This window comes from Cyprinus carpio, chromosome B3, assembly GCF_018340385.1.
Source record: "Cyprinus carpio isolate SPL01 chromosome B3, ASM1834038v1, whole genome shotgun sequence".
NCBI classification, from domain to species: domain Eukaryota; kingdom Metazoa; phylum Chordata; class Actinopteri; order Cypriniformes; family Cyprinidae; genus Cyprinus; species Cyprinus carpio.
In genome coordinates, this window is record NC_056599.1 from 14,551,947 (window position 1) to 14,561,320 (window position 9,374).

Consider the following 9,374-nt stretch of genomic DNA (forward strand, 5'->3'; position numbering starts at 1 on the left):
GCTTTGTCATATTTGCAGAACTGTAGATTAACAGCTACTTGCCTGCTCACCTGTCAACCATTGCACTGCAGTAAGACTTTGTTGATTAGAAGTGAAAAAGAAATAGACTTTAGCATATATTACAGAAATAAAATGCTTTAAAATATACGTATGTGCAAACTGAATGTAATGTTTTTGGACACATGCATAATTGCAATTAAACAAAAATGTAATATAGTTTAAATGTATATTAAATGCAATTATCTGAACATTAGAGTGCTTAAGTAGGACTTGAGTATATCTTTATATGTAATTTGATCATTTCTTCTACTGTCTTTGAAATATGGTGAAAAAGCAGTGACATGCACAGAATAATTATGCTAATCTACACCAAATATATTTTCACAGTATAATAATTAAATATAATACAAAATATGATATATATTTTACAGTATAATAATTTAAAATAAAATTAAGATTGATTGATTGATTGATTGATTGATTGATTGATTGATTGATGTACATATTTTTTCAAAATTATGTTATCGCAAAAATACAGACCCTTGAATTCAGAACACAAGTGCCTTTCTTTGGACATTCTTTGGAATATCTCCTTTTTTGTTTCACAAAAGAAAGGTCATACAGGTTTGAATCTATCTATCTATCTATCTATCTATCTATCTATCTATCTATCTATCTATCTATCTATCTATCTATCTATCTATCTATCATCTATCTATCTATCTATCTATCTATCTATCTATCTATCTGCTGTGAAAAAAAGGTTCAGTCTTTCAAGGGACTGACACAGATCTACACTAGAACTGAGATAATGCTCTTCTACGTACACGCTAGTTTGCCCAGTTGCATGAGCATCTTTTTCTTTGTCCTGGCCGAGTGGATGAAGCTGGTTGCTGGCAGAAAAGGGACATCAAGGAGGTAGATTTTGAAGTTTCTACATGCTACAAGTCATTTTGATCAATGTCTGCAGCAGCACCCACTAGCTGGAGGGCAACAGGAACTGCTGAGAGATGAATTCCTCTATGTGTGTGTATAGGTCTGCACTGATGGTATATGTGCACCAGCGACTCGGTTTTATTCTTTATCGCGCTGCGTGAGAGTATAGGTATGCTAGCGGTCACACCGCTCAAATAAAATATTCCCAGTCTCTAATAAGTGTCTTTCACAACTGCTTTTGTAGTGGCTAACAAACCTGCTGTGCTAATAAAAGAGTAGACGGTTATCATCATTGTACATTATGCACGAATAAAAGCGCCATACTCCTTGCTGCACAGAACAAAGCCACCGAGATATTTGTTCCCCTTTCTTTCCCACTGATTTTAATGCTTTGATAAATTTGGTGCACTGAAAAACATTTCCTTGAAAGCCGTACATTTGTATCAGCAGCGCAATCAGCAAAATACTACTTGTGCCAAGAACCCTTACAATACTGTAATCAAACTTTTCCGCCAATTGCTGCATTTTTCATTAAACCAATGGCTTTGGAAAGCAATATCTGGTGCATCATGGGGAACTAACCTCAAACACTATTAGGTTTGAGGTTACTATTAGGTATTTCACCCTAAAATGAAAATCTTGCACATTTCAAACCTGTATTATTTTCCTTTTTTTTTTTTTTTTTTTTTTTTTTTTTAAGCACATCATAAGATGTTAAACAGTTTCTGCTTTCCATACAAGGATTTATATTTCCAAACATCAACAAAAAAGCTCTATAGAAGTACCTTCTAAAGTCATATTATAGTTTTTTGTGAGAAACACAATGAAATTGAAGTTTACTGGTAATTTTCCATTCTACCATTCTTTTAAAATCTCATTTGTGGCTGAAATTGCCATTTGATGTGAGAACCAGTGATGCTGCAATATAAAACCTGGCACAATATGTCTAAAGGCACCATTTTTCAATTGAATGCAAGTGCATTTACAGTTTGCGAGCTCATTTTACATTTTAACACTTCTGTGCAACAGTCAAAAGATAAGAAATGATAAGTGGTAATTATGTGTTTTACATTTGTTTAGATGTATTGCTATAAATCTATATTTTGATCAAATGTTTGAAATTAAGGGGAAAATGAAGTGTAAAGAAAACTTTAAATTAGGAGTAGTGAGCAGAAAACAGCCAATAAACCAGCCAGAACACCCAGCAACACCACTGTAAAATCCCTGGGGGTTGTATGTGTTACCATTTGCACATGCAACATGTATTACATTCTAAATTAGGTATCATAAATTAGGCTAATGAATGTCTATTATTTTTTTTTTTCAACACATTTGTTCATCTTGGTTAATGCTCATTTAAAAATATACTCTTGTCTAATGTTAGATCATGTTAGTACTTACTGATGCCACATCAGTTTATGGAAAAATTATGTTGTATTATATTGTTAAAATTTATGTGGACCATGAAGATTGTGTTGCTTTAATAATGAACGCACATGTCTTTCACAATATTACTGTATTTAAAGTAATTTTTAATCAAATAAATTTAGCATTGGTGTGCATAAGAGACATATTTCAAAAAAAAAATAAAAATAATAATATTTATCCCAAACATTTTACCTGTAGTCTACATAGAGTAAAATAATGAGAAAAACTTTTGTCATGTACTGTAGTCCAATTGTGTGTCAAGGTCAATATATGTCTTAACATATCTGACAATTTGACAATTTTATTACAAAGCAAAGTAAGTTCAGCTTTTGAAATGTGATGTGGGGCAACTCCATAAAACGTAATTTATGTGAAGATCATTGACTCCAGGCTGTTGTATTACTAGAAAAACAATGTACACCGAGATGGTAACATGGCCACAAACCAAAGTGGCTGTTAGATTTGTGCATTATTTTTCTAATTATTCAGGTGTCCATTACTCAAGACATTGATCAGATGATGTATTTCATGGCATTTGTTAGGATTTTATCCTTAAAATGCTCTTGTGCATAGGACTAATTTCTTACGCATCTCATTTTCAAAATGTAATTTTAGAGCTAGTAGGAGTAGGAGGCTTGCGGTTATAACATACACTGAGAGAGAGAAAAAGCAATTAATTTATGAAGGCTGTGTGAGTAATCTGAGTCTGTGTATCTCTCAACAGAGTTCAACACCAGCGTTTTTACTAATAGCAAAACTGTAAGATGAACTGCTTCAACAACAGCACTGTTACTACCTCACTATTGGGAAATGTCATGTAGTTCTTCATCTGTGAAACTATTTTATTGATAAAGCCACAATGTTTCTGTATGTGTGTGTGTGTGTGTGTGTGTGCTTTTGTCTCTGTGTGCGTGTCTCTGTGTGTGTGCGTGTGTCTTTGCGTGTGTGTGTGTGTGTGTGTGTGTGTGTGTGTGTGTGTCTGTACTGTATGTATGGAGCGTACTTTACATAGAGAAGAAAAAAAAAACTTCATGGGAAAAATTCATTTGTATTTTTTTAGGTTGTAAGGTTTGAAATAACTGAATACATTTGGCTGCTGTTGCCATGCATTTCCTGAAAATAATTGGACATCTTAGAACATTCATCAGCCAATCAGAACCAGAATATCCTGCTTAGCAACACCCTAATAGGAATCTAGCAACCGGTAACAGCACAGAAGCCTTGCATCTGCAAGTTTTCAACTATATAAGACTTATTTAACCTTGAAACTGTGGTCATTTTCGGGGACAAGTTCATCTTGGCAAACCTTAGTTTACATGTTTATTATGATTTCATTAAACTGTTTTTTACCCACTTTCTGCATCCATATGTTATTTATTTAATTTGATCCCACAGTATTTGACTTTATCATACTGAATCTCATGCCACAAAAGCAGAGTGGGAAACTAAGAATGTCACTGTCTGTATGAATAGTTTTGCTCTCGCTTTGTATGAGATATGGCATCACCTTTGGGAGGTACAAATTTCCACTTGAGTAGACAATAAAGATTTTTCAGCCTCCCAGAGACACATTTAAATACAGTAAAGTGTTCAGCAAAGAGCTGGCAACCTTTAGATGGGAAGGACACATAAAATGTATCCTTACAGAATTCTGTTCTTGAATACAAAAATACAAAAATCCAGGTAAACACTACATGCCTGTTCATTGTGGCAGAAACTCATATTTTCAGAAGCTTATTTTGCAGCTTGAGCGATTAGACAAGGTACAGAGAGAGAGACTAACTCCTCTACACAACTAGGACACAAAATAAGCGAGGAGGGACAAGGACACGCTCATGATGGAAAAGTATTTCTTGATGAATTGATAGGTAGTGCGATTTTGCTTATTTCATTTTAGGAAAGGAGAGAAATTATCAGCCAGGAGTGCACGTTGACTGATTTTAAAAGCCCAACTCATCTTGCAGCGGACTCCTTTCGGGGAAACGGTTTATTTGAAAACACAGTGATTTAAAATAGTGGGCGATGGATTGTGATTAGGGCAGTAGATTTGTGACAGAAGTTATTTCCTGAGGCAAAGTCATCCAAAGATTATGAAAGAACGATGTTTTACCTCAGAAAGCCTTGACCGGTCCTCGTCTAGTGCCATATTCAGCCAAATCTAATTAAAAGTAGCCATTCGATGTCCAGCAAACATCTATCATTATCTAACTTTTGAGTAGTTTCATTTATGTTTTTAATTTATTTTTTGATAATGACATTGCTTTAATTACCATAATGAAAGTGGCAATGGAACCTCAGACCTTCAAACAAAATAAAAGGAAAATAAGATTGTTCAACCTGTGAACAAACAGGAATATTTCATGATAAAGATTGCATCAGTGTATACATTTGAGTGTTTGTTATAAATAACATTAAAATGGTTTTATTTTCTGTTAAATTGATTACGTACTTCCATTTCCATTTCATTGAGAGTGCAAGACATAGCTTGCAGAGAAACAACCCACCCACGCGCTCTTCTGATTGGCTGTGGTTTGTAATTGATTTTGGTGCATCTTGTAACCGCGTCGCGTCTGGTGTGGACAAATTGCTTCTCACTGTAATTTTATAGAGTCACGCAGGACATAATAATATTACCCAAAGACCCAAAACAGTGAATAATCCTGAGTGGATAAGCTACATTTTAAACTGCACTTGCTGAGTAAATTCATAACTAAACTTACCTTAACATCATGCCTAAAAATATGCTCATCCCCATATCTTCTGAATAATCAATATATACCAAAGTATAACAAAATCTCTACGGGATGACACATTTCTACCATTGCACAGCATAGACCGCCCAGCCCATGTTCACACAACACCACCAATCAGGCCACTTTAGGGCTTGTGTTCTTTGTTTTGCAAAGATATCAGTCTATTATATGTCAATCCTAGACATCAAACAGGTTATTCATGATATATGCATGTTTATCTTTCCATTTTGTAGTTTAGTGTGACTGCCCACTGAAGCAAAAATGAAGAACAAACAGTCAAAGTCAGGCCATAATAAAGTTAATTTGGTGTTTTTCTGAAAAATCACAATTAGCTTTTTATTATTATTATTACTATTTTTTATTCCATTGTGGAAACAAGCTTCCATATAAACGTATTTTAACTCCTAAGCAAAGAGCGAAAAAGAAAGTATATCAGGGCCTTTGCAATCCAACCGTCTAATTCAGAACCATGGACAGCACCCAAAAATGCTCTCGACCACACATGGCGCCACTGTTTGCCCTTGTCCTCATGCACACCATGACCTCATAAATGAGTGAGAGCTGGAATGTAAGTGTCCAATATTAGTATATTAGACACAGAGGCCAGACAAAGAATATTGAGCAAACAGAGACAACGATGTGGGTGGTCTCGATGGGGAAAAGAAGCAGGAAAGCATGCAAAATATAATATAAGCAGAGAAGTTATAGAGGAGAGAGAACTCGCAGTCCAGCTGGCTCCATGTCTCCACTAACACACATCCAATTATAAAGTCTAGCAGCGGCTTAACTGGCTGCCATGAGCTGGTGAGGAGCCAGTGTTGTATGCAATCATCAGTCCATAGGGTCACTCCGATTCGCCTGACAACACCCACACCCTGCCACTGAGCTGCCTAAATGAGCAGCGGCAACAGAAAACCCCTCTAATGTCATTAAGGGCCTAATGAGTTTTAATTGGGAGGAGATCTTAACTTGGAGCCCTAATTGCATCTGATTAAAGACAATATTAGTTTTACTGCTGGTAAATTGTTCGGGGAGGAGAACCGAGACGGTTTTAGTGGGATCAATGTGGTCCTGCTGGAGATATTGATGAAAGACAAGAATTGAAGTAGACATTGAGGCCGTATAGTGGGATGAGAAATGAAGGCGGCGTGAAGAAGCCTGGTATCTCTCACCAATTCAACATTAAGCATTAGAAAGAAAATATAATACTAACACATTCATCTCTCACCAAGCCTGTTTAGATCAGTCATTTTTCACATGTTTGTCTTTCCATGCAACAACATTTCAATTTCCAAAGTACAATCGCTTCAACTGAATGAGGTCAAATGGTAGGACCTCCTTTCAAAGAGAGAGAAGTTTCACTACAACTCTGTTTTGTTCTGGCGACTCACATCAATGAATTGCTTTTAGTGACTGAGTAAAAACATGCCAGACCTAAGTGATGGCTTTAAATGCATCCCCACTCTAATATCCATTCAGCCCAACAATGGCCTACTTTGCCTCATCATGTCAAACACTCCAGCTATTAACTCTGCCTGCTACAGAAGCGACCTGTGGAATGGATGGAGCATGATGGGGATAATCACAGGCCGGATTTAGCAACGTCTCTCAAACATTTGTCCGCTGTCGGGGTCAAGTACAATAACGCAGATTCCAATCTGCTCCGTACCCAAGCAACACATCCAGACTTCATAATTCACCTTGTGACAGCTGTGCTTGAGATTAGCCAACACTTAGATACTCGAGCGCCAACAGATCCTCATAATCCCCATGCATTCCTTGTGCTCGAGCACATTTGTGGCGAATTGAGGCGGATCAGTGAAAATTGGACGTAAGGCATCGGAGACTGAGGTAAATTACGCCAACACAAGACGATATTTCCTCTGATTTCAAAAATGATGCGCTTTCTTAATTGCCATCCTCACCTGACCAATTGAAAGAGTTCTTTTATTTTTCCAAACAACCTCTTCTGGCCAGAATATGAGGGTCTAATGAGCTCTGGGTGTCCCCTGAAACCTTCGGAAGCACCTTGCTACATGTTTCGCTAATACACCAATTAGTCATAAGCTACAATTAGTGAAGAAGCGAGACCCCCAAAGCACATGTCCATAAGCAGTAAACGCTCTAATCTCTCAGCTCTATGCCCATCATCACTTCTTTACTTCACTCATCTTCCTCTGCACTTGCTCCCACCTGCGTGGTGCATATTAGCGGAGCACAGCAGGCTTCTGCTAGCATGTGCGTGTACGAGTATAAGAATGTGTCTACGTTGGCAGGTCGGTGTCTGTATTTAAGTGGGCTGGGACCAGCTGATCGGGCCAGATGAGTAGGGTGTATCAAGAGACGTGAAGAGTCAGGGAAGCAGAAATGGGTTTTAAAGTTACAAGCTAAAATACACTCAAAGTGCAAATCTAGCATGACCACCGTATCTGATTTCCTCACAACTGCCTCACTTCTTTTGCTACTAAAGGAAAACCAGTGAACCTCATAAACGGGGGTCCGCCGTCAGTCTAAACGAAGGCCCAGAACCAGCACTGCTCACAATGAAAATGTTTCAGGTGGTGCAGTTTTTGGGCTGCGATATTTATATTTTTTGCCATGCAAATATGTGAATCATAGTGTTGTGTATCAGACTGAACTCACCGTGTTGTGCGTGTGCTTGTGAGTGAGAGCACTTTCATGAATATTCAAAGCCATTACATCAGCATGAGAGCTTCTCAGCTGGTTTTGCTTCAGGACTCAGATTTCACAACAAGAACAACAAAAATCAAATACTGAAATGTATTACTATTACCTAACAACTGTTGTATACAAAATCATTTCAATTCAAACCCAACAATTACATTTTGAGGGGTATAACAATCATGTGGGTCTGTGAGGGTCCTCTAAATTAAAAAGAAATAATAATAAAAATAATAAAATAAAATTCAACATAAATAATAATAAGAAGTAAATCAGCATATTATAATGATTTCTGAAGGAAGACTGGAGTAATTATTGCAGGATATTTAGCTTTTTCACATCACAAGAATAAATTACATTTTAATATATATTCAAATATATACAGTTATTTAAAAATCCTAATCATGCTTTTCTATATTACTGTTCTTACTGTATTTTTTGATCAAATAAATGGTGAGTATAAGAGCCTTCTTTAAATATAAATAAATAAATATATACATGAATAGATGAAATCCTTACCAACCCCAATTTTTAACGGTAGTTTATGTAAGATTATTTCAAAGTACTCAAGGTTTTCTTTTCAAGAATTTCACTTTTTGATGCTTTTATCTTGATTATGATATCAGTGCTGTAGTGTCACCTTGACATTTCCTCTTGAATTTCAATAGTTTTATGTTTTCAGCAGCAAATAATTCATAACACAAAACAGACCCAAATATGTTTATCCTTGTTTCAAGTTCATACATAATAAAGTCTAGCCTGTATTTTCTTTTACTCTGCTTAGGTTTGTCCAAGGATTTTTTAAGAGTGAGGGAATGTAATCTAATAGCCTCTAAGAAGTTACAGATGAATTTACTGCAGCGTTTATTAGGACGCACAGCCTTTGACGTCAACAACATAAGACACTAAAAGTGTTACTGCTTCCTTTTAAAACTTGATAAGCTATTTTATTTAATTTATTTATTTATTTATTTATTTATTTTTGCTAACTAGGTGTGCTTAGTTGCTTGCACGCGGTTATTTGCTTTTAACTCTTCACCTTCTGTCCATAACCCTATATCCTTAGACTGTTTTTTGGGGGGGGGTTGTGACCCATTAGTTAAGAACCACTACATTAACATGTTGGTTTCCTGTTTATTGAACACAGTTTCACCTTTGTGGGTTCCTATAAACAGACGCGTGTGCGTGAGCTGATGTTCGCACAATTTGCCGTGAAGATATCTGAGAGAAGTTCTCACATTCTTCATCAGTCGCTGAATATCTTGAACCTGAGGTTAATTGCTACTAATTAAGTAAAATATTACAGTCAATTAAGCAGTGTGAGAGACAAAGTGAAAGAAGCATCCCTGTGCTTCGGTATCATGCTCTTCAAAACCGGGCCTCTATCCATTCATTTACTCATACTCAGTGTATCTCTCTCTTGCGCACGCTCTCTCTTTCTTTTTTGTTCTGGTTTTATCCCTCCCCTGCTAATGGACACCCCCCATGTCTGGCTAATCAAAAATCAATTAAAAACACCTCGACGCCAAGTCTCGAGAGCTACCCCGACTGAGGGAAGGATAGAAGCGCTTCCCG